A 26884-nucleotide genomic window follows, 5' to 3' on the forward strand; every position below is an offset into this window, starting at 1 on the left:
ATAGCTTCCCTCCTGTCTCTTGTCATTGTGTCAGCAAACTGAAATGAAAACTCTCGAAACAGTATATTTGTTAATGAGGAATCTTTGCAAGGCACATTGTGAAGCACATGCCGATGAATTGCTTCAACCTTTTACATTAAACAAATTATGCCATGTGCTGTCAAGAGGCAAATAAAGCTGTTTGCTTTAAAAATTAACAATAATCTCCACAGTTTGTGAAGTGATTGAGATATTGTTACCCAGTACCTTCAACAAAGATGTTATGGGAAACAGTGCAAGGAACTAGCATACTTACACTAATTGCATGTATTTGGCGGAGTTGTGTGGGAGACAAGATAGCCAACCAATTTTCCTTTAATGCATGTGAGCTTTGTCATCTTCATGGTGTAATGTAATCTTTTCAGGTAGCAGATAAAGAATGTGTGGCAACATGAAATGGCCTTTGATGACACAGGCGAGTAGTGGATGCCACACTTCAGTTCTAATTAAAGTTACATCAGCACAGAGCATGTATGCTACGACCAAGTTGGGTCCATACTTTGGATTACCGTGTACAGTGTCACTCTCTTCTGCATTGCAGAAGATGGAAGCCAGTGTTTCTTTGCTGTTGCTATTTCAATTTAGTATATTTTCATGTTTTCATGCTGTGCAATATACAGCCAGAGGTTGCACGGTCTTGAAATGAAGACTACTTTTTGTGTTTTCAAGATAAAATTTTAGCTATAATAAACGGAATTTCCAAAAAACAAATTTTATGTTTGGCCTGCCTTCTTTTGGGTGATCAACATGGGAGCTATTGAGGCATCATGGCTCATACGTGCTGCCTTTATGCTTGAGAGGTGTGTGCACAATGCTCCTTACATGTTGAAAAAAAAAAAGGAGACCATCCATAATTGGTCTTGGGTTGCTTTCTTAGCCACAAGTGCTATCTGAAAATATAGCTGCTTTTTGTTACTCTTTCTGGCGGTGCGTTTTAGATACATAAAAATTATGATGGACGTGCATGTTCAGTGTGATTGCAGGAACGAAAAACTTTACTGAAAGATCCTTTGCAAGAGATGCAAGTGCTTGCCCATTTCATGAAAAAAAAAAGGCTTTGTTTTCATTGTATACAGTAATCTAATGGTCAGGCAGACTTGATCACAAAAGCAAAGAGAGAAATTCAAAGCCTGCTGACCACATCGTAACTGTCTAGTGCATAGACAACACTTGCACGTTGGCCAACAGCATGGGAAAGGAGAAAGAGATTGCCATGAAGCACATGTGGTGAAAAGGAGAATGAAGCAAAAATTGGTAGCATTCAGAAAAAGCTAGATATTCTTGATGAGAAAACTGAAACATTGGACAAATAAATAATAGCAAACTTTATCAAGTCTTACCGCCGTATTCAGCAATACATATTGAAGCTCATGCTTGACTTGATATAAATGACGCATGGTGTGAACGCGCCCAAGATGCTCATTGCGTTTCTTTTGGTGTGTTCATGACAGGCGTCATTTAGATCGAGTCAAGCATGGGCTTCAAGTTGAGATGCATTTATGAATACGGGGGTTCGTATTGCGGCATGGTGAGGCTCTCTGGAATGAAGACTTCATGAACTAGAGAATAGATGTGCCCGTGAGAACCTACTTACTTTTACGTGTTATCGCAGACATCTGAATCACAGGAGCAGTCTGAAGCATGTGATAGGTTTGTGAAGACTTTCCGAGAAACGTGCATGGGTTTTCTCTGCAACAGTTTGCTACAATCGGGGGTATGACTGATTTTACATTTCCTAATCACCTTGCATATTTCCGCACAATGCTTTCGTCATTACTGTTCAGTGGTTCAGTGGCACTGAAAAGGCAATACAGGCATGAATGTCAAAAGAGGCACTTGTAGGCAGGGTAAATGCAAGATTACCTTGTTTACATGTCCATAGTTTGTGCTTACAAAGAAGGCAGAAGAAGGATGCCAGGAAAAAAAGCATTTCGTCTGAGGTTCCTCTCATTATGAAGCTGTTTACAATGATGAGAGCTAAAGACAAAAAGTGTGGTCCTAATGAATGGACACATTCTCCCAGTTGCAATTCATAGTTTAAGATATTGAGGGACTTCAATCGCACTTCAAAAAGAAGTCCATGATCAATAAACAGTGCAGGAAGCCAGTATAACAGTTTTCATTGACAGTGAATTAGCCCTAGGATATGATCCAGTTTGCATCTTCAATAAAATGGCTATTGATTGGCTACTATTGATCTGTACAATAAGTGCAGCACGCAGTACCATTTATGCCTTGGGCCTCACTTATGCCATGTCAAAATTGTGGAAATACAACAGATTCATAAAACCAGCTCTCTTTATCACCTTATCTTAGGGAGGTACTTGTCAATGTTACAGTGCAGAGCACGAACATTTCCTTAGGAGAAACCTTCCAGTTATTTATGAATTATATGGGAGAGGTTCATTACCTCTTGAAAACTGTTCTGCATAACACTCTTGCTTCTTCACACATCTATCATGATCCGTCAAATACGGGATAAGTTGGGTGCTGCAGATAAATGGTTCCTGCAGAGCCTAAAGCTACAGCATCAATAGGTAGCTAAATTTTCATTCTTCAAGTTTGGTCCAGTTCTCTTAAACATAGACATAGAACTGAAACTGTTCAATCTGAGTACCAATATTAAATGTATTATTTTGGGGCTTCAATGATTTGCTGAAGTTGATGGAAAGTGAAGGACTGTATAAAAAACATGGCTGTAAGGTCAGCTATCATCTTCTGCGCATAAACTTTCAGATACTGCACTAAATATAATCTAAAACACATGAAAAGTTTTTATACATTAAAGTACAGCCACACTGGATCACGCTAGCATCATTATCATATGTCACTGGTGTGGCACTTCAACACAATGTGGGAACTACCATGGCTCGTACAATGCTCCGAAGGATACATTGCAATAGCGCAACTATGCTCAATGGCATTTGAACTGTTTCTTGCAATTTACAACTTCTAGCCATGCACTTATTCATTTATGACTTGGATGGTCGTGAAGCCTAAGTGCTTTTCTACCTAGCAATACTGCAAGCTTGTCTGCTGACACTAGCTGCACAAAAGAGCAACAGTAGCTTGTGCTCCAGCAGAACTTGAGGGCGGATTACAAGTTCTTGCCACACTATAGATGAGAAATATGAACATACTCCCAAGCTTCAATATCTTAGCCGGTGTAAAGCTGCAATACAGGTACTGCACTCCCTTAATTGCACTGCTTACAGCTGTCAAACTATACCTCTGGTGCTATGCACATTTTGGGGATGGCAAGAAGTTCCACTAGACAAGGTATCAACCACACAGGCATTTAAAACATTGAGTTAAGGGTGTTTAAGACTGACTAAACACAATTTGCCACTTGGCTTGGATCTCGATTCCTTTCCCCTCTAGTGTCATTGACTGAAGAGCCACAACAGGAGTAGAGTAGCAATGCTTTGTTGTCTTGCCTGTTTACTAATAGCAAGAAACTACGCTCTAGCACTGTAGCATAATCAAAGAACAAAAGGTTAAGTGCAAGCTTGATCAACCAGCTCTCCAGTAGTCTGGGCCCCACGTCAGAGGGTATCGTCGTATGGTGTCAGGACTACAAAAGTGCATGAAGACTACTGGAGGCTGCAGTTTCAGTAGAACGTAGGGGATAACCCCTAATTAAGGGTAAGCCTTTGCTTTTGACAATGATCGGCCAAATTTAATCACGATTTCCCACTTCTCCGCCGGTGCAGAAATGCCATCGTCCTTTTAAGATTGACCACATTACAAAAACGTACGTACGTACGTACAGTCCTATACACTGCGGCTGGTCGCGTCGCAATCCCGTGTTTCTCTAGTTTTAACGCCCGCGCAGTACGTATGTAGTACTCAACAATCGGTTTGCTCTGGCGCAGTTTTAGAAGACGATCGTCGTCGTGCTCTTTGCGCATCACAAACGCGTCACACACACGCACGCACACACACAACTCGATTGTGCAACACGCGCTGTTCCACCTTGCATCGCTTCGTTCGTGGTCGTGCTGTTTGCGCGAACAAACGCGTCACACACGCAACTCGACTGCTCTGCGCACACCAAACGCCAAAACGCGATATTCCACCTTCGTTCGTGGTCGTGCTATTTTGAGCATACACATTCGTCACACACGCAACTTAATTGCTCTTTGCACACACCAAGCGCGTCACGAACACACCACCCACCCACACACACACACACAGCTTCGATTGCCGTAAAATCCGCTGTTCCACCTTGGTATCGCTTCGTTCGTGGTCGCGCTGCTTGCGTGCACGGGCGATGAAACTCCCACCCTGGCGCTCCGGCGAGTTGGCACAAACCCTGCGCTAGCGCATATTTCTATGGGCCCCGTGGCGCGCGCATGGGGACTAGGGCGTTTCAGGAGCTAGGCGCGTTTTTTACACAACAACTAGGGCGCTAGACTCCCCTAGGGCGAAAAGTTACCTAGATATATAGTTCCCTTTGGTGCCGCGGGGGCGGCGCTGCAGTTGACCGGCTGCACAGGCGAGCGAATGTAAATGCGCAACCCGCGCGGCAAACACGCAGTAGTTGCCGAATTGCAGAATGCGCTTGAGTTAGTGGAAACAGGTACAAAACCTTTGCCTACACACACTGACGCATGTGATCAGTGCAGCAAAATGACTTCCACACTATCACTGCGCTAAATGGGCAACGGACGGCCAGTATCGAAGCGCGATCGTTCCATGCTGCATCTCTACTGACGATCCTTGAGTTCCGTTCATAAGATGCTGCTCGCAAGATCCCGCCTTGTGATCAGCTGATCGTGCATGAGACGGTATAAAAGAGTACTTTTCATCGAAGTGTTCATCGTGCGCGTCCGACATGCCATATTCTACAGAAATTTGAGTGCATCGAAGGCGATCAACCGATCGCACTTTCGCTCACGCGGCAGGGGGGCTGGGCAGTCACCGCGCGGCGCGCACGACGCATGCGTACTCACGCCAACATCCGGGCCTCGGCTTGCCGTAGCGCCGCGCGCCGCTGCCGGAGGAGCGCATCGGTAGCCCGCCGCAAGCAAGCAAGCAATCCGGCGTACGGTGTGTGTGTGTGTGCGTGCGTGTGTGCGTGCGGCCCGTTGAATGTGGGTTACTGGGCCCAGCAGCCCGAGCCGCGGTGGTGGTGCCGTTTCCGAGACTTTCGCCGCTCTCGGTGCGGATGGTGCCCGTGCGTGTCGGCTTCCGGCGGTCACGCCGCGATCGCCGCCGTTCCCTCTCGGCCAGAAGAAGCCAGCGACCAGCGTCGGCGACGCTCGCCACCCTTGACCTTTGCCGACGACGACGAGCCGCGGCGGCAGCAGAAGCAGCAGCAGCAGCCCTCAAAAGTAAGCCGCCGGAGTCACGCCGTGCACTGCGAGCGAGCGCGCTCCTTCCGAGGCCTCTCCCTCGAGATCTCCGCTAAGCCTTTTTTTCTTGCGGGGCCGCCTGCACGCACATGATCGTCTGCTAGCTCGTGCGGCGGCAAGTCTTTCTAACCGCCGCAAGACGTCTCGAAAACCGCGGCGCCTGAGCGGTGAGGGAGGGGTTTATTTTAGAAGCGCCGTCCGTCTGTTCTCTTTTGAATCTCGCCGAAGAACGGTTTAACTCGAGCGGCGTGTTGAGCGGCTTCGGTTTCTCCCTCCAGCCTCTCAACGTGCCGACGGACCGTTGGCGAAGCCGCTGTGCTGCACGCGGCTGAAGGTGGAAGTGTTCCCGACGGGGCAGTAGTGCTCGCCTAATCTGCGTCGCGATACTTTTGTGGTACGATTATTATTCTTTTTTTTTTCTCCGCGCTTGTTGGCGGAGAGGAGAACCTATCGTCGAGGAGAAACCACCGCGTTTTTGCGGAGCGGAGAGCCGTGATTACGTCGGCAGTCGCGTGCACCGATACACCACCGCGAATAGTTTTTCGTCCGGGTAGATCGTCGACGACGTCTGCTCGCCGTCGCCCCCGTCCCGTATCCGCACCGTGTCTCTTGTGAATGAAGCGCGGAGGCATCGCATGCTTTCAGGAAGCGTTTTTTTACGTTGTCGTCGGCCGAGCGAAAGTGAACTAGCGGGCGGGAGAGCGGCGTCGATGGTGTAAACACGGAAGCGCGACGGCGTCGACGACGACGGACGAGCGAGCGCAGCGTGGAAGGAGAAAAAAAAAAAAGAGAGAGAAAGCGCGACGCTTTTCTCGCATACGATTGCGGCTCGAGGCAACGCGCTGCGTCTGCATATTTCCCCGTGATATATCACGAACACAAGGCTCCCGAGCGATTACGTAGGCTCGCCCGCGCCCAGCGCGTAGCGGTCCTGCGGTTGTCGCGTGCGAGCGTTGAGGAACATGAGGGAAATCATGCACCGAGAATGCCATATCAACGGCGATCTGTTAATTTCACTTAGGGGCTCGGTGCGTCGCCTTGCCCTAGCGGCTAACTCCCCCACGCCACTACCAGCTGACGTCGACCGCTTGCGTAGTAACTGGCGTGCGTGCTGCCACGTGAGGCGGCAGCGGTGTTTGTGACGTATGCAGCTTGCGCCAGCCACCTTGTATTTTCCCCCCAGTTTTACCCCGTTATACCTACACTTGGAAAACGCGGCACGAAAGGCGCGCCTGTGCCGCTGCGGAATGTTTTCCGGTCTGCCGCGGGTCCCCGTAATCGCCTTGCCGATTGTAATCACGTGAGCGGCGTTCTTGAGAGCAGCGGAAGCAGCAGCTGTGGTCTTGCTGGGCCGAGGCAGAGAAAACAGAACGCCCGTTCGAACGCACCTGCTCGAATAGTGCTGTGCGTTCTGCAAGAAGCCTTGCAGTGTGGCACAGTATAGCGCTATTGTCTGGACGCCTTCAAGGGAAAGCGTCATTGTCAGGACCGCTACGTGTCACATGTGTGTGCTGCCCTGCAACGCTCGTCCGCAGTTCATGAGCACAGCCTTCACGACAGTGTGACCACCGCTTGTGAAACTCACTGTTGTGCCAAGCCATCCCACCGGTGCTGCCATTTAGAAAGCATATTGGCCGTTAATGCGAACATTTCATTCCATTTGCATAGTACGGGTGCCATGCCACTCGCCCCCTGCGCAGCTAGCTGCGCAGAAGCTGTTGAACCGATAGCATTTTTTCTTGCATGGCAGTGGGGGGGTTGCTTAGCAGTTTGCTTGAACAGCTGTGTTATTTGCTGCGTGAAATTTTATGTGATCAGTGTTGTTTCGTGCGGGTCATGCCCAGGGGCTGCAATTATGATAATCGGCATGCTCTGCTGTTGAGCATTTGCTCCGCGTTTGAGCACGTGCATAATGTGGCGTGCTGATGCCTATTCTGGTGTGCGGTGCCACTTGCTTTACTGAATTTGACGTACAAGATCATTCTTTTTGTTTCCGTTAACAATTAACAATCGTGGTCGAGAACATTAAACCCAACTTTATTGGCCACCTTTGGTTAGGAGCCATTTAGAGGTGTCGGGGACCTGCAGGAAATCAGTTGTACATGCTGAGAGTCTGCAAAATAATTCAACTGATCAGTTAACTGTTTGGGACAGATGAACAGGGCCAAAAATTTTAGGTAAGCGAGAACCCGCCAGGTGTAGTACCAGTCTAGACCAAACGTTTTGTAGATATTTCCATTGCACCAGTTCTTCCATACTGAAGGCGGACGTTTTCTTCAATTGGGAACACACTGTTTTGTGCAGAGGAACACATACCAAACTGCTCATTCTCTATGTGCAGGTCTGCATCATAGTTGCAGATTTTTTATTATCTTTTTCTTCACATCTGCTGCCAGCAAGTCTTTTCCATCTGTTTACTGCTTAATATTCGCTCAGAATTTTCCCTCGTGCTTGGTTTTGGCTGTTGCACGATTTGAAACCGTTCTTGCCAAATATTAGGGGCTTTCAACATCCTTAGCATGCTATTTGCTGCTGCCATCGTTTGCGTGTGTACGATTAATCTTCAGCTAGGATGCTTAAAAGCATTTTTGTTATGTCAAACAAACTTTTGCTACGCCCCATGTGTAACCGTAGTGTGTGCAAGTCCTGCACATGTAATATTTTTTTTTCCAAATCTGAATGTTACAGAAAAAGAAAATAGAAAAACTAGGTATACAACATGGCTTGGTTGCCGAGTGCGAACTTGACGGAAGGAATGCTTGGCTCACATACATTCTGAAATATAGTGCGTTTACAGACATATACAAATGTATGGTCGCGTGATGCCGGAGTCGCATGGTATGGAGTGTTTTCCGTGTGATTTATGGTTAGTGTGCATCAATAAAAAATTGCCCAATTTTTTTTAGACTGTAAGTAGCCACACAGGAAACTAGTGACATTGCATTTCATGCTGAAAAGCTGGCATCTGAGCCAGTAGAAATCTACAGGCCATGAAAGAGACTTTTGGGAGAGGCCAATATGACACAATGGGGGGGGGGGGGGGATCGCATGAGCTCTGCAAAACCTGTACAGAACAAATGTCTCTGTGCTGTTAGTTAAGAGAAGCAAGATGGCCTTTGGAAAACACTCCTGACTCTTCTGCATTGCACGGAGCTACCTGCTTTAAAAAATGAACATAAAGGATATATACGTCTGTGCTCAATAACAGCCAATATAATTTACCATCTCTTTCGCATGCAAACAGAAATAGCGTGTTTGAAACAGTGTGTTGAAGTTTGCACATTATGGTACAAATAGTGCTTGCTTAAATGAATAATATAAGCTTTTTGGTGGTGGTGGTGGTCTTAAAGCTTTTGTGGACAGGTGGGCGATACATGGTACAACGCGTGATATTAAAACTTTCCTTTTAAATGAGCATATTGCGTATGTGCCATGAAATAGAGATCTGTGACTCTGAGCAGCTGAAACCTCTTGTTACCAGAAACAGGTACCAGAGTGCTTTTTGTACTCCTCATTGCAGTCACCCAAGTAACTTGTTTGAGGTAAGCGTGCATATTTACGACACGCACTCATGCTGCTGTCTTCATCGGCATAACTGCTAAATGCAGAATTGCTGTCATTTGAGTATTAATGTCAAAAGTTAGGAGAATGACATTTCATTCTGCAATTTCACCAGGCTTGTCATCTCTTCGAGATTGTAGGACTTTGGCAGATGTTTTAGCATGCGCTGCGTGAGCATTGACCTTTTTCATGCAAAAAAAAAATGGGTCATTAATCATCTTGGATGCCGTTGTGTGCAGATATGTTTTTTATTTTTTTGAACAAGTGGCTTTGTGCAATGTATGAGCGTCAGAGAGCTGCGGTGTCAGAGCAAGTCTTGTTTCTCCCCGGTGTTGTCTTTTTGATTGCCAGCTCAGAGACATTGGTTGTTCTGCAGGGCCTGCGTTGCCTATGTGATCACCATGTTGTCATGTCGGACTCTCAGAAATGCTTCTGTCGTGACAGTGCTGGCCTTTGCTGGCTCTTATGCTGTTTGAACCTGACATGCAAGGTCACTCGTTTCCTGTCTGACGACCTACAGTCTGCACACTTACGTACGCTTCTGAATGACGCGGGAAACGGTCCAGATTACACAACTACAGAATCATGTGATCATATGTTTAAAAGGTGAAAAGGTATACTTCCGTCATTATACTTTCAGTTTGGAGAGTGTGTTTCTTTCTGACCCATTTTTTTTTGCAAATTCACGTATAGGAACAATGAAATTTTATTGTTAGGCAAGACATTTTACATAGTATGAGCTTGCCAAAGCCTAGCAAAAGCTTGAATGGCAGAGCCTGGAGTTTAGACAATGAAACCTGGTGCCAAACCAACAGGAACACAGACTTGTAAATTGACAATGTAAATACAGATGCATTTATACCCCCCCCTCCCTCCAAAGAAAAAAAAAGTAGTGTCTAGTCACATCACGAACATATTATTTAATCTCTTTACAACTGTTTATCACAAGTACATCAATGAATCTGTTCATGGCACCTAACAGTGTCTAACATGTTCCACATAGCTTTTATGCACCCAGGGTTTTTTCAAAGCTATGCAGTTGTGTTGATGCAGGTCACTTACAGCAACACGCACTGTGCATGCAGAACTTTTTTGTCCAGATGCAATTTAAAATTTAGCTGTGATATAACTTTCAAGTATGATCTTACAGTCTGGTTGGAAGCATGAATTTCTTGTTGCAGCTGCTGCCTTTTTAGCACCAGATTTGGCATAGCATCAGCCGCCTTGGGGTAAGCGTTTGGGTAGTAATCCCATGGTCAGTTCAGCTGTGAAGACAACATTGTTGATGGTTGTGCGGGACAATACTGACACTGCCAGTCAGCATCAAGATACGCTCCATTCCATACTTTGCAGGCAATGCTGTGGAAGCTAAGCATTTCTTTGAAGGCAAACAGCGCTGAGAATGGGACTGAACAGAAGGACGCAAGACAGAGTGCTCCATCTTGTGTCCCTCTGTTTAGTCCCATTCTTAGCACTATTTGCTTTCATAGTCATGTACCATCTTGCTCACCTAGCATGTGTTATACCCGCCGTGGTTGCTCAGTGGCTATGGTGTTGGGCTGCTGAGCATGAGGTCGCGGGATCGAATCCCGGCCACTGCAGCCGCATTTTGATGGGGGCGAAATGCAAGAACACCCGTGTGCTTAGATTTAGGTGCACGTTAAAGAACCCCAGATGGTCAAAATTTCCGGAGTCCTCCACTATGGCGTGCCTCATAATCAGAAAGTGGTTTTGGCACGTAAAACCCCAAATATTATTATTATTAACATGTGTTATGTGCCTGTTGTGCTGTCCTCTAGGCCTCACGGCACATGTTTTACCTCGCATTTGCATAGGATCTGCAATGATTTCTATGCAACAATTTCGCACAATACAAGTACAACTTGTGGATCTGTGGTTATCTCAAGCCACATATTATACTTGTGCACCTTTTTGCTTCAACTATGCAACATTGCTACCATGTTTTGGTCGCGAGTGTAAGCGGTACGTTGCGGCCGTTCACTGCACAGGCTTGTAATTCCGTTTGTTTGGCGGCGAGGATTTTTGGATCTGTGATACCTTCCATGCAACAAAAGCATCGTACCTTGCAACATAAAATGTACAAGACTTGATGTTACGTCGAATCACACGATGCATACACTTGTCTTTCATATGAGATGCAAAACTTTTTGGTTGCGAACAATGTGAGAAGTCTCTCTGGCCTTTGTTCCGTTGCCTGTTATGTGTGAGACGGAGTGTAGTGTTTGCATTACAGTTGCATAATTTCTTCTTTAACCGTTTAAGGACGACACATATAAATAGCCGAAAGAAATGTTTATTTTCTATCTAAATGTGCAAAAACTCGCGAAAGTAAGCATAATCAACGAAAAAAAAAAAGATTGTGCTGGAACTTTTTCAGCAATAGAAACCCCAAGAAGAAAACAGGAAGTTGGCATTGCCCCAAGCCCCCTAACACTTTGTTTGGAATTTGTACCGACCACTCTTGTCACGTGTCACTTGTGAACCGTAGGTGTAGATTTCATTTGCTTTAGATCGCACATGCGACACCACTGCAGCCTGAGATCTTCCTTTGATCTATCTCCTCTGAACATGCTTTCGAGAGAAAGCGAGTCATGTGCTGAACTTCTTCTGCCTCCTGTGTTCTTGCTGTAAACTAACAAATGACGCTTGCTGCCTGTCATTCAGTGCTGGCCAAAGCGAGTGACCCCGAAAGCTCATACTTGGTACCGAGGCTCGGCAAGAAAAAAAATTTGTTTTCTGGTGTGTTGCCTGTAGGTAACACTCGTCAGTCAAGGGTTAAAGCTGTAAAGCTTTAGAACGGAGACTCGTCAAAACAGCTTTTGATGTCTTGCACCCAAATTTTGAAGGCTCGCCTTTGTCGAACTGGTGCTTCAGTCAGCTTTGAGTCTAACGAACTTTCGTTTACCTTCCTCTTGGCAACCACTAAAGGCATTTTGAGCTTTCTTTTTTCAGACCATTAAAAAGACATCTTTTGTTTTCCCTGAAGTAATTTTCTTGCGCCTTTGCTTTCTCTTTCCCTCTGTACCCTATGTAAAGCAGCTAAGTTGGCAAAGTCTGGTTAACTTTCTTGCCTTTTGTTCCCCTCTCCATTAATATTGAAGCCAAGGATTCAAGGTTATCTCTGGTTGACTAGTATGAAAACAAGAAGAAAAAAACATGTGGGATTGAAAAAGAATTCCTTTTAATTTCACCAACAATCTTGCCTTTCTTGACTGTTTGCATAGTGTGTGCAGTCATTTAGTACTATCTATAACACTGTGGAGACATGCTGCGTTTTACCTTTTGTTATTGTCGCTTCTGCACTAGAGTGTTTCAGCGGTGCACGCGTGTTGGATTATGCAGTTATTGAAACATACTTGTTTGGGAGTAAGCAGTACTCCTACTGCACTGCCAACTCAAAGGTCGATTGCACAGAAGGCAATTTATCAACCTTAACATGTTACGAAAGAAAAATAAGAAAAAGGACGGTGACAGAAGTTAAAATTTAGGTTTCTCTTGAAGCGTACCTCTGATGAACCCATCAAGTGCCGTGTTACTAAAGCAAAATGCTCATTGGCATCTATTGCATATGCATTCGTGTAGTAGGTAAGCATGATGCTATGTCCGTGAGTAAATGTGACAGTCTGTTCCCACACTTGTCGTACATGTTGACACTCAATTCCCATTGAATGAGCTCTGAGCGGTGTCATTTCTTAGCTGGGTTACAGAGCAGAAATGATACATGGCCATTGGTCGTAAAGATATGGACACCTGTCTCTTACACTTGTTGCTGATGCGTCGGTCTGTCCAGGCACTGATTGCACATGTGAGCACTCATTCTCATTGGTGGAGCACCGAATCATGTTTTCTTTTTTGCATCAGACTACTCCGAGTTGTAAAGACACTTGGTGACATGCACCATTAAGGTTTCTCCATCTATGGTCGTCGCACAGGTTGATTTTGGTTGGCACGCAGCCACGCGATGTTATTGACAATGGCAGCACGCCACTTGAGATACCACGAGTGCTGGTGCTATCTCCGTAATCATTTTGTGAATAACCTCTTTTTGTTGTCCTGTGATAATATTTGAGTTTCAGCTGGTAGTTTTTCCAGTGGAACGAGGCTGCATATTGTGGCTTTCCTCACGCTGAAGTTGATACATGTACTTGTCATGCTGATTGCTGGCGCACTCAAACATACAATCACCAGCATTCTGTGACAAGTGATTGCAACAGGTTGCTTCTTTCTGCTATGTCGAGATGCAAATATTTGATAAAACAGTGTAAACTGCTGATGTGTCGGTTCACTTAAAATCCCCTTTCTAAGTTGGTGGACCTTTTAAAAATTCCTAACATGACATTGGAAAAGAGCAACTGATCAGTGGCACAACGTAGATGTGAGTGAGAGAAGGAGGTGAGAACTTTTTATCAAAGCTGAACAATGTGGTTTGATTGTCATGTCCGGAGCTTTGGGTGTGCATTTCAGAACTCCAATTCAAATCAAATCAAATCAGTTTATTTGGACATGAACATGTCTACAATGGTTGAAGTAACCCTGTAGTCTTCTGCTGAAGCATATCTCATAAGCCCTGCATTGCTTGGCTTCGAATATCAAGATTAGTCCAATCAATCAATTGCCTGGTCACAAGGTTGGCAGCCGAGGTCACTTACAGAGACAGCGGAAGCAGGAGGGGGAGCCTTTCCCAATATATCTGCGATGCAAGGTTCGACAGCAACCAGAAATATCCTGTCGTGAGTGCATTTCATGCCCCTTGCCTGAAATACTAAGGGAAAAGCTCATGTAGGCAGGTGCTTGTCAGCACAGTCAGAAAGTGCTTCTTTCACTCATATCTTTTTTTCTTCCTCATACGGTAGTAATGCGGAACTTTGGTATTGTTGCAGCTTCCAGCTCATTTATTTTTATTCGAGATAAGCCAGCGGGAGGTGCTGGCAGCTCCCATGCTTCACTCCCAAGAGGCAGGGCATTGTTCCCTTTCAAGAAATTCTCACAAAGTGGGACCATCGTGCCAGCTGACAACATTGTATGTGTTGTTGAAAAGAGGCACGAACTCGTTGCTGTAGGGGCCGGGACATATTTCCGTCTTGTTTCTGTAAATCTATAGGTGAGGGCGACATCCCTATGCAACACTTTATGTGGATTTTGCAGATAAGCACTTTGTATGACGGCTGAATCTTTGCTGCAAGCAGTGCAGCGTTTCTGTGTCGTGATCAATATCCTCCCAGCCTAAACTTTTTTTGTCCCCTGCAGGACGAAGGCCTATCCTAGGGATCTCCAATTACCCCTTTCTTGCTTTCTTGTGTCAGCTGACTTCTTCATATGCCTGCACATTTCCTGATCTCACGACTACACCTAATCCTCTTACATCTGCGATTGCATTTCCCTTTCTTTTGACAGCCATTCTGTTAAGTGGACCATTGGTTGTCTGTTCTATTCATTAGATGACCTTCCCAGCTCTGCTTCTTTCTCTAAATTAAATCCAACTAGAACCTCAGCTACCCTCACTTGCTGTGTGATCCATAATGCCATCATCTTATCCCTGAATGTTACACTTATTTTCCTTTCCATTACTTATTACACGGTCCTAAGTGTCCCTTCCACTGTTTTGTTATCTTGCTGAGTTTCGGCTCCGCAAGCAGCTACTGGCAGAATACACTGGCAGAGTTGCTGCTGCTGGGAGAAATTTCTATATAGGGGTGTGCAACTTATTTCAGAACAAAGCTTTGAACTTCTGTGGAAATTAGGACTCCCATGAGGTCCATGTCCAGGTTTTGAACTTTGTCAACATTAGCCCCTCAATCCCCAATCTTCTACTCTAGTTCTAAGGTTGCGGCTCCTATTTCTGGCTGAGGAGATGAAAAGCATCATGGCTGCCTTAACTGCCAGACACACTGACTTGGCGATTGCTACTCTCCTGAATGTGATGCAGTATTTTGTTTTGAAGCTCCAACAGCCGTGCGCTATTTGCATTTGTGGCAAAGGGAGCTGGAAGCACTACCAGTGCTCTGATGTCTGGACGGTTGGGCTTGTCCATCATGTTCCGGTCATTGTAAGTGACAACCTTGGAAAGTCGTGATGTCTGTTGCCTAGAAGCTTCAAATGGAAGAGCCCATAGTAAGGTTTTCGGTGCATGAAGACATTGGGTGCCAGTCCTAAACAATGGTTCTGCACGTTTTCGCACAGCCTTCATGAGCCAATGTGGGCCAGCTGCAAAGTTCAGTGGCCATGTCACAAGCATCACGATCTCTCAGTTAACAAGATTCAAATCTGCGGACTACTAATTGTGGAGTGAGACTATGAGGGAGGCTAACATAAAGAGAGAAAAGAATAAGATATTCATGATAAAGGCTGCTTTTGGAGAGGAAATAGCAAAAAATCAACTTGCACCACCAGAGCTGAGCATGCAGCTATATTTTGAAGCCACATTCAGCAAATTATTGAGACCAAAGGTGCAATTACTGGGCAGCTTTGAAAATGGCAGCGAAACGGTCTGTGGAACTTGATAAATATATGTCCAGCTTAATCTGAAATAGTGCTAATTTTCCAAAGTCATTATGTTTTCAAGTACCTTGTGTAACCGATTTATACTCTAGCTGATACTTCTTCAGAGCTGTTATTACAAACAACTCTCTCCATACTATTGTTTTGCTTGGGGTGTACAAAATTCCCAAGCGGTATGAATGCATCAGAACACTTGCACTGTCTCTTGTGGTAACACTGGTTCCTTCCATTGCGTGTATATTCTGCTGAGAAGCTGAATGCCAGGAGATGCGTGTCGTGTGGGGAAGACAAACATTTGAGGATGCAAGAGAGTATTGCGGGTGGCGCAGTGCAAGTGCTGCAGCATCTTCATGTGATTGTGGCTGTGGCTGTCACTGCTTTGCACTTTGGGCATGACTTCAACCATTGTTATTTCTTTAGAAGTGGGTTTGGGAGGGGTGCTGCGAGGCTCAGGGATTGCTCTTGCAATGACTGCATGATGTTGCATGGCCCTCTTTAATGTCTGCCCGCTATTCTCAAAATGGTTGAACAGTTCTTGTCAGGGTGGGTCATATGAGTAATGTGATTGGTTCGAGGAATTTGGTACCAACACCTGTTGTGCTTGCACGGTGCTACATGCAACCTTTGTGTCTTTTGAGCATTGTTCTGGGAGAACCCTTCACTTGTGCGCTTCCTCTTTCCACGCACATTTATTTCGAGCACCTGCGCCATGACGGCAGCGAGGGCCTGCCAAGGTAGCACCTGCTTTTGAAGCAGTGGAAAGGGAGGTTGCTGTGAGATGGGGTAGAAGATGGTTGTAGGTGTTCTCTGGCGAAGTTGCATGCTCTGTGGATCTGTGTGACAGTTTAATGAAGGGGTGGGGAAAGTGTGGTTTTATTAATACAAACAGCTGTCGTTTAAAGTGCAACACATCGCATGGTACAGGGCGATTAAAATGTAACAGAAAAAGCAAAAATTTAATAGTTCAAGTATACACTGTATCAAGATACAGTATTCGCAGAAATGTGCCGAAGAACACCAGTGACAGCAGCCTTAAACTAACAAGTCGGAGTAGGTAAATTTACCACCAACTGGTGCCACTTTAGTTGGAGAGCTTTAGGTTTGAAGAACTCGGGAACTGGACAATGAGAAGTGGGCAGCTAGAGGGCTCAAGTATCTGTACCTTAAAAGCGAGGGCACAGAATTCCAAAAGAGGTCAATAAAGCTGCCATCCAAGTACAGGGTAATTGGAAGTACAAGTAGACAAACTGGGGTTATCAAAACAAAAATGAGAGAAATAGTGATGCTAAATTGTACACAAAGGATAGAAAACGAAAGTCCATAGAGCTTTACAGAAATAACAACGAAATTGGGAAAGAAAGTTTCGTATGAGAATGCAAATGATAATGCCTTGCTATTTGAGATCCTAGCTGGCTGCGTGAGGACAAAAACATACAGAAGCAAATATTTGCAACAGCATGAGGCATCTGCCTATGGCCGAAAAACAAAGCTAAGAGGTTACTCAACATATTGTAATGGATGCCAAGAACCCAGCCTTCATGAACCATAGAGAATGTTCACCTTCTCGAAATGCTAGGGTTGATAGCTGATGAGAGCATAAAATGGTCAGCAGTGGAGTTAAGTGAGAGACATTTAAAGTATTACTAGTGGTGTAAATAAAGCAGGGTAGATGCGATGGGGATAGGAGTCATCACAGGCATAGGTAATTTCACCTAAATAAAGTAGAGGTAGACAGAATGCTACGTTGCTACAGTTACAGTAAAACCGAATTAGCTCATGCAGGCTAGCTGGCTATTTGTTGTCACCCCGATTCACAGGTGATGCCATTAGCAATAATTTGTGCTGTACTGATAGAACTTCGAAGGCTGTTCTTTTTTCTTTTCTTCAGTGATTGCCTAGTTCAGAAAGTGGGAATGTGTGTGGTAGCCTAACCTCCTGGTGGGATACACCCGGCTAGGTAGAGGTGGCTGTGAACTTCATCAGCACGTGCATGAACACGTGGCTGCACTGAGTACATGCTGCACATGGGGTTGCCTTTGCAGGAACATGTCAATGTAGTGAAGCCCAATCACTCATCAGTCAAAGAGTGTACAGGAAAAGAATGGACCCTTGGTTGTAGCTTTGCCAACATTTCGACAGCCTCGTTCATTCAGCCGTGAGGTAGGGGAGGGGGTGGGGGGGCTGGCTCGTTACTCCACTTGCCTCGAGGCACGCATTCTTTGTTTGCTTGTCGGCCTGTTTATGAGCTGAGACGGATCCTGGGTTGTACAAGATGGATTAGCTTGAACCTATGCACATGGTGGTGTTGTTGCAGCCTCTTTTTCTCTTTTAATGGGCCTGAAACATTTAGCAGGTGCTGTACCCCCATGCCTTACTATGGGCATTGTAGCTTACTTGCAAGGCTTGAAAGTTGTATTGGTTTTTCGAACTTGGTCCTTTTGCTGAGCTCCACTAGTGGTTGGGCCGCTGAAGATAGCATCCAGCGAGGGTGTTACTACATTGGCTTAGGCAATGACAGTTGAGTTTAACCTGGTGAGCCGTTAGGTGCGCGCTCGCCCCGTAATTTGATAGCTGAAGACCAGTACAGATTGATTTGAGGCTGCCGACTCAGACTTTAGATGCATTGCTTGTGATAGAACCACATGGCTCCGTTTGTCAGAGTAATTGTACCACTGAAATATCTTGTGAGCTAATTCAAATGGGATTCAAAGTGAAGATCAGATACAACGTATCATCATGAAAGTCTGCTGTGTTAATGTTCAATGTCTTATAGGCCACTCATTCCACATTTTTGCTACTGAGTTGCACACTATGAAGGGCGATGTGTCATCCGACGAACTGCACTGCATACCTCTCAAAGGAACCAGCACAGTCGCAAAGCCGCAATACTGGCCCTGAAACCATGACAGCCTGAGCCTCTACGGTGCGTGGCAAGGGTTGATGACTGCAGCCCACTCATCTCCTTTGAGAGCTACTTTGAGGCACTGAGGGAGAGGGAGAGCAGATGGTGAGAGGCCACATTGGACCCAAGCTGTCTCGCTCGATACGAACTTTACTTCTCAGACTGGCTTCGGTGCCAGAAACCTCCGACGTTGTCAGCAAGCCAGCGATGGCGGAGATGATGGTGGCATTGGTGATTTTTATAGCGTGGGTTCCCCCCTTTCGGCCACCCCCTTCCTCCTGCTTGTGTGCTGGCCAGGACAGAAGCCGCCTTTGTTGTTGCCGCAGCTGCCACTGTCGCATGCCTTCTCTCCCCAGTTCTATCCCTCATCAGCCTGGCTCGTGGTAGTCCTGTTTAGACTTTCATACGAGGCTCAGAGCGGGTGCAACGGGGTGGGGAGAGCAACCCTTTTCGCTTGCACCTTATATTTGGCACTGCGATGGAAGGAGGTGGGGCGAGGGGTTCTGGGACCCTGGCTTCGAGCCCCGGGTGAGGCTCTGCGGCCGTGGGTTGTACTCCGTTCTTTTTCTGATGGCCTTGAAATCGCTATTGTGCCGAAGCTGTTGCAGCACGCACGGCTCTTGCACATGTGCTGGGGTTGTGGTGTGTGTGGGCCCTGTTGCGACAGTGAGACACAGGTGTGACTAGTCAAGGTGGAGAGATAGACGTTCTGCAAGGCAAGTAAGGTAATGACAGCAGCTGTCCTGCATCATTTGGGATCTCCTTTTGTTCTTGCTGGTGCTGTGCTGTGTTTGTAATGGGCTCGGTATTCTTGCTTGTTAATTGCAGATGTAGCTTTGTGAGTGCAACTGTTTCCTGTCATCTGGTTGGCTTTACTCTGGAGTTTGATGGGAAAGATAATATTGTTGAAGCTGTGTGTTTCGTAGGCAGACTTAAGACTAACATATGGTTCCTGTTTTGAGATTAAAATAACATGTACTAGTTATGCCAGACTTTGTACTGTCTTATCCACAGAATAATTTAATCTCAAACAGCATCTAGCTACATGTAGTGTTAAGAATCCATGGAAGAGCGCAAACCTGATGTCACGTGGCACTTGTCAAAAATTATTTCGAGAAACGATATCTTATTGATAACAGACAAATTAACGACATGCCAATTACAAGAGTTGTATCTGCTTTTGAGTGATAGGTGTTTGTATAGGTGAGCAAAAGCTTCTTGGCTAGATGCAAGATGCGTGTTCTTGCAGCAATGCTTTGACGTCTTCTTTACTTTGGATTGCTGCAAGGCGGAGTTTGGCAGCCAGCACATGTCTTGAGTTGTGTTATTGGAACAACGAAAGCAGATTAGCCTTGGGCATGGGACTTCGGGACTCAAGCCACACTTCAGTTGTCAGCCGCTTTGTTTATGCAACCTCTAAATCTCCCTTTGGCTTCATAAGATCTACCACATGGTGCACTGTCTCTACAGTCACGCTTGGACTGCTTCCTCTTATTGCACCAAGCAACACTGGGTTACCAGTCCAACCTGTGCAGAATTGAAGCTTGGATGCTGAAGTTTAACAAGGAGATACACAGGCTCCAGATTTCATGCAAAGGTTTGAACCTGAGCACATTGTGGAAACTTCCACAAGTGTTAATGTCCAGCGAACAAATATCACTAAGCCACTCTCTCTCTCTCTTTCTACAATGTGCGTAAGATTTCTGTCTTTCTTGACCAAACCTGCCCAACATACTGGAGCTGTCACAACAGCATTTGCAACAATTTCTCACTATGTACCTCCAAGGGCTGCCTCCTGGAATAGATGCATCGGAGGCTGTCCATATGTGCATACCTTCTGGTTACATTGAAGAGCTAGGACACCATCTCTTAGGATTGTTGTTAGGCTGGTGCATAAAGCACACACTGCCCTTCTGCACTGCGCTCCATAAGCTGTCAGATAGAGATTATGGAGCTTCCATTGGGAATGTCCAAGTCGAGAGAAAAATTGCTGTGTGCTGTTTCGGGCAAGAACTTTTGTGACAGTTGCTCAGCTGGAAGGGTTTCCTGGTGTTTACATGTTGTTGCGTTTCGCCTGCGACACGTGGTTTTGCCGGCGCGACGGCGGCGGGGCGGCGGACATTTTGGCCCGATCGTCGTCACCGCAACACTCATCGCCAGGTGTTTCCAGGCGCGTCTGCGGCGATGCGACCGCCTAGGGATTTCGTTCCAGTCATTGTGCCCGAAACAGGCGATGCCAAAGCAGGGATCTCCTTCCAGTTATTGGGCCCGAAACAGGCGATGCCAAAGCAGGGATCTCGTTCCAGTCATTGTGCCCGAAACAGGCGATGCCAAAGCAGGGACCATCTTCTCGTTACAGTCATTGTGTCCGACCGGCAGCGCCACGACAGTGTGCTGCGCAGCGCCACGACAGTGTGCTGCGCAGCGCCACGACCAGGTGCTACGAGATCGTGCGCAGCGCCACGACATGGTGCTACGGCATCGCTACGACAGTGTGCGTCACCATTAGCCCATTGTACATTCACGTGCTCGTCTTTTGAGGGGTTCCTTCTTGCCCTCAACTGCGAGAGTATAAAAACAGCTGCCCCCGGACGCCAGAGGAGGGCTCCGATTTCTTCCGTTGAGTGAAGTGCTCTCCCGTCTCTCTACTTCGGTCAAACCTGACCGCCAACTCTTTGCGATGTTAAAATAAACAAGTTGTTTCGTTGTTACCTGTCGACTCATGCTTTGCCGGGACCTTCGGATGCTTGCAGTTGTACCCCAGGCCGCCAGGCCAACGCTACCCTTGGGGCTTGCGACCCAGGTACAACCACGGGCGTCAGCGCCGAGTTCCCAACAGATCGTACCAGCAGTCCGATCCAAATATCTGGTTGCCAGCGGTGAGATCGCCTACGACATCAAACAACTGTCTGCCAGCGGCGAGATCGCGACAACGGAGGCCAGCAGCAAAGAGATGCAGTTGACAGTATGCTGAGCAGCTCAACGACGATCCGGGAGCAGTGCAACGAGCCCTGTGTGACGACTGGTTGCCTGCAGCGGAACGACTGCGCGGAATTCCTGCCTGCGAGGTTTGGTGAGTGCGGGACTTTCTTCTACTGAGCTTTGCCAGGCTTTTTGTTAGTGTCAGAAACAGAGCTGGTAATTGTGGTTGTCGTTGCTGCCGGGTTAGTTTGCGGCAAGACAATAGTAAGCAGTAGAGAAAGCAGCATTCAGAGCAGCCATGGATTTGAAGTCGTTGCGCAAACCGAAATTGTTGGAGCTTGCAAGAGAGTTGGGTCTGGATGTCTCGGACAAACTCAGAAAACCTGAACTGCTAAAGGCTATTCTTGAGTTAGAGGCTGAGGATGACGAGCTGTCGGAATGCCTTGAGACTATTGAGGAGAGGTCAAAAAGACAGGAGCGCGAACTTAAAGAGCAGAAAGAAAAAGAAGAGCGCGAACACGCTTTGGAAATGAAGCGTCTCGAGGTAGAGATGGAACGCGCTCGTAATGGAAGTCAGGCACACGGTGCAGGAGAACGCGTATTGTTCAAAATGACTGACCTGATGCGGCCGTTTAAGCTTGGAGAGGACATTGGTTTGTTCCTGGTTAACTTTGAGCGAACGTGCGAGAAGCAGGGGTTCTCTCGGGAAACGTGGCCACAGCGCTTGCTCACTTTGTTACCCGGCGAGGCGGCCGACGTAGTCGCTCGCTTGGATAGAGAGGAAGCAGAGGATTTCGACAAAGTAAAATCGAGTCTGCTAAAAAAGTACCGGCTGTCTGCGGAAGCGTTCCGTCGGAAGTTTCGGGAAAATGAGAAAGGCAAAAGTGAGTCATATACAGAGTTTGCGTATAGGCTTATGTCGAACATGCAGGAGTGGCTCAAAGAAGAGAAAGCGTTTGGTGACCACGATAAAGTTCTGCAGTGTTTCGGGCTAGAACAGTTTTATAGTCGGTTACCGGAGAACGTGCGATACTGGGTCTTGGATAGGCCAGACGTGAGTACGGTGGCTAGAGCCGCTGAGCTAGCCGAGGAGTTTGTGACGCGTCGAGCTCGCGGAGCTAAGGACGGTCAAAAGGGTGAATTTGGCTCCAAGTCTGAGAGGCCAAGGTTCACGCCCATGAGATTTAAGGGGGACACGCGTAGTGAGGATGCGAGTGAAAGCAATCCGACCAAACGTAAAGAGACGGCAGCCGAAGCCGAACGCAGAAAGCGGTTCGAGATGAGGCGAGCGGGCGTTTGTTATACGTGCCAGAAGCCGGGTCACTTTTCGGCGCAGTGTCCGGAAACAACACCAAAAGTTGTGTTTTTTTCAATAGGCAGCACGGACGAGAACATGAAGCTTCTCGAGCCTTACATGCGAGACCTCCTCGTGAACGGGAAAGAGTGCCGAGTGCTTCGCGATTCCGCAGCTACGATGGACGTAGTTCACCCGTCCTACGTAGAACCCCATATGTTCACGGGCGAGTGCGCGTGGATCAAGCAAGCCGTGGAAGCTCATAGCGTGTGTCTGCCGGTAGCAAAAGTGCTTATTGAAGGACCTTTCGGAGCGCTTGAGACGGAGGCGGCAGTGTCATCTATGCTGCCACCCCAGTACCCGTACCTATTTTCAAACAGGTCCGATCACCTCCTGCGCGAGAAGGGGCTTTTGTTTGGTGAAGCTAGTGTTCAGGCCTTAACCAGATCGAAGGTTCGGGAGCTCGCTGCAAAGGCGGTAGTTGCGGGGCCGACGTTATCAAACAACGAAAAAGGGTCAGAGGCGCAGCAAGCTGATATTCAGAGCACGCCCGAACAGAATAGAATTGAGTCTGTAGCGTTGAAGGCGCCAGATACTGGAGAGGAAAATCCCGACGCGGGAAAGTTAGAAGAGCTATCTACTGATTTGCTCATCGCGCCTACGTCAGACGGACTTGATAGGTTGCTAAAAGTCAGCCGGACGGCTTTGATAGCCGAGCAAAAAAAGGATGGCAGCCTGGAAAACGTGCGCTGCAATGTCAAAGAAGGTATCGCCAGGAAAACTGCGCGTTTTGTGGAAAGAGGTGGAGTCCTGTACCGGAAGTATCTAGACCGCCGAGGAGTGGAGTTCGATCAGCTGGTCGTGCCTCAATGCTATCGTCAGGATCTGTTGCGCTTGTCACATGGGGGTTCGTGGTCCGGACACCTAGGAGTTAAGAAAACTAAGGACCGTCTCTTGCAAGAGTACTATTGGCCAGGGTGTTTTCGGGACGCAGACCATTTCGTGAGGACATGTGACACTTGTCAGCGGGTGGGCAAACCAGGGGACAAATCGAGGGCGCCGTTGAAATTGGTACCTATCATTACGGAGCCTTTTAGACGGCTCGTTATTGATACAGTGGGACCTCTGCCGGTAACAGCCACGGGGTACAGACACATTTTGACTGTGATCTGCCCAGCGACAAAGTTCCCTGAAGCAGTGCCGCTTAAAGAACTCAGCTCAGTTGAGATAGTTAATGCACTACTGTCCATATTTGCGCGAGTTGGTTTTCCTGCAGAAATTCAATCAGATCAGGGCACAGTGTTTACTAGCGCTTTGACGACAACTTTTCTCGAAAGGTGTGGGGTAAAGCTGCTACACAGCTCAGTGTACCACCCACAGTCGAATTCCGTTGAGAAGCTCCACTCCGTCATGAAGCGCGTGTTGAGAGCCTTGTGTTTTGAACATCAAACTGACTGGGAGCTGTGTCTGCCTGGGGTGATGTTTGCTTTAAGGACCGCGCCGCATGCGGCTACGGGGTTTTCGCCAGCTGAACTGGTGTACGGTCGCTCGCTTCGATCTCCGCTTCGCATGCTTCGAGAATCATGGGAAGGTAGGGGCGACGACCCAGTCGTGGTGGAGTACGTGCTTAAGCTCCTCGAACGCTTAAGAAGGGCACAGGAGTTGTCAGGTGAAGCAATGACAAAGGCCCAGCAGAGGGCCAAGGTTTATTATGATCGGACAGCCAGGGCCCGTCGTTTTGAGGTTGGCGATGAGGTCATGATATTGCGCACATCGCTAAACAACAAACTAGACGTGCAGTGGGAGGGCCCAGCGCGAATTGTTCAGAAACTGTCGGACGTTAACTACGTGGTAAGTCTGCCAGGAAAGCGGAAAGCACAGCAAGTTTACCACTGTAATCTGCTCAAACCTTATAGACAAAGGGAAGCAGTGGTGTGCATGATGGTAAACGTTCCTGAAGAGCTTCCGGTCGAGCTTCCGGGACTAGGCTCAGTGACGAACAGGGAAGACACCGGTCAAGTCATTAGTGACCTTATCAGTAAAGCACCGCTGTCGCCTGAGCAGAAAACCGAACTACACCAGCTATTACAAGAGTTTCAAGGTCTGTTCTCTGAGAGGCCTGGTAGGACTTCTGTACTTACTCATGATATAGAACTTACCTCCACAGAGCCAGTACGATCCAAGGCGTATCGGGTGTCACCCCGCCAGAGCGATATTATGGAGGCTGAGGTAAAGAAAATGCTACAGCTCGGTGTTATTGAGGCAGGTGAGAGTGATTATACCTCCCCTTTGATTTTAGTTGAGGTACCGGGCAAGGAACCTCGTCCTTGCGTCGACTACCGCAGGCTTAATTCCATCACTAAGGATCAAATTTGTCCGATCCCTAACATCGAGGAGCGCCTTGAGAAAGTTAGTAGCGCTCAGTTTATTTCCACCCTAGATCTTGTCAGGGGTTATTGGCAGGTTCCACTTACAGAAGAGGCTAGTAGGTATGCGGCGTTCATTTCACCAATGGGAACATTCCGTCCTAAAGTGTTGAGTTTTGGTTTGAAGAACGCGCCATACTGTTTTTCAAGTCTCATGGATAAAGTGTTGCGGGGACAGCAAGAATTCGCTTTACCGTATCTAGACGACGTAGCGATATTCTCCGCATCCTGGTCTGAGCATATGACACACTTGCGGGCAGTGCTAACCCGCCTGCGCGAAGCAGGCTTGACAGTAAAGGCTCCTAAGTGCCAGTTAGCACAGGCCGAGGTTGTCTACCTCGGTCACGTGATTGGTCAGGGTCGTCGCCGCCCCTCTGAAATAAAAGTGGCCGCTGTGCGAGACTTTCCGCAACCGCGCACAAAGACCGATATTCGGTCGTTCTTAGGTGTCGCCGGCTACTATCAGAGGTACATCCCTAGGTACTCTGATATCGCGGCTCCCCTGACGGATGCTCTAAGAAAGACAGAGCCTCAAACAGTCGTCTGGGACGAGACCAAGGAAAGAGCTTTTAGCGCCCTAAAGAGTGCCCTAACAAGCCAGCCTGTGCTACGATCGCCAGACTATACAAAAGGGTTCATTGTTCAGTGCGATGCTAGTGAGCGAGGCATGGGCGTTGTACTGTGCCAACGGGAAAATGGAGAAGTAGAACACCCCGTCCTGTATGCTAGTCGTAAGCTGACCAGTCGTGAGCAGGCGTATAGCGCCACCGAGAAAGAGTGTGCATGTCTCGTGTGGGCCGTTCAGAAATTGTCATGCTATCTAGCCGGCTCGAGGTTTATCATTGAGACAGATCACTGCCCTCTCCAATGGCTGCAGACCATCTCTCCCAAAAATGGCCGCCTCCTGCGCTGGAGCCTCGCTTTACAACAATATTCCTTTGAGGTGCGTTACAAAAAGGGGAGTCTCAACGGTAACGCCGATGGCTTAAGTCGAAGCCCCTAACGTAGGAATCAGCCTCAAAATTGTTTGTTACTGATGTTTTTCTTCCTGAGGCAGGATTTTTTTTTTAACATATTGCTTTATGATATGCTTTCTAGTGCAATTTTTCAATTTGTGGACGCGTTCTGAGTGATGCTAGACTACTGTAAGGAACTAGGCAGTGGTATAAAAAGGGGAAAGAGCCTGGCAGGGCTTAGTGAGGGTTGTGCCGTGCTTGCTGACTGAGCGGTTGAGTTTTCAGCGTAGTTCTAACGCTTGCCGGGAACGAGAACAAAAATGTGAACTCTCCCGAAGTCACTTTGCAGTGTCCCGTGCGAACCTGAACGAGAGAACGAGGCCTTCTCTGTGCGCTGCGCTCAAGAAACGTCAAGGGACGCCCGACTTCGGTTATGAGCATCATCGAGCGACATCCCTCCGGACAGCGGATGCAGTCCCCTGTCCATCGGGATCTCCTTTCCCCGGCGGGGCGGTCTGTTGCGTTTCGCCTGCGACACGTGGTTTTGCCGGCGCGACGGCGGCGGGGCGGCGGACATTTTGGCCCGATCGTCGTCACCGCAACACTCATCGCCAGGTGTTTCCAGGCGCGTCTGCGGCGATGCGACCGCCTAGGGATTTCGTTCCAGTCATTGTGCCCGAAACAGGCGATGCCAAAGCAGGGATCTCCTTCCAGTTATTGGGCCCGAAACAGGCGATGCCAAAGCAGGGATCTCGTTCCAGTCATTGTGCCCGAAACAGGCGATGCCAAAGCAGGGACCATCTTCTCGTTACAGTCATTGTGTCCGACCGGCAGCGCCACGACAGTGTGCTGCGCAGCGCCACGACAGTGTGCTGCGCAGCGCCACGACCAGGTGCTACGAGATCGTG

The 26884-nt window shown here is 47.5% G+C and overlaps 1 protein-coding gene across 2 annotated transcripts in view; it reads left to right on the top strand.

Moving 5' to 3' along the window:
* The first annotated feature begins 5009 nt into the window (after positions 1–5009).
* LOC142564574 (steroid hormone receptor ERR1-like) overlaps positions 5010–26884 on the top strand; it is a 140704-nt gene continuing 118829 nt past the window's right edge. Inside the window, exon 1 of one of the 2 annotated variants that reach the window (XM_075675628.1) lies at positions 5010–5375. The gene's annotated coding sequence lies outside the window, so the exon portion shown is untranslated. The remainder of the gene's footprint in view (positions 5376–26884) is intronic. The other variant, XM_075675626.1, reaches the window with a different exon arrangement.

The sequence above is a fragment of the Dermacentor variabilis genome, chromosome 11 (genome assembly GCF_050947875.1).
Source record: "Dermacentor variabilis isolate Ectoservices chromosome 11, ASM5094787v1, whole genome shotgun sequence".
NCBI classification, from domain to species: Eukaryota; Metazoa; Arthropoda; class Arachnida; order Ixodida; family Ixodidae; genus Dermacentor; species Dermacentor variabilis.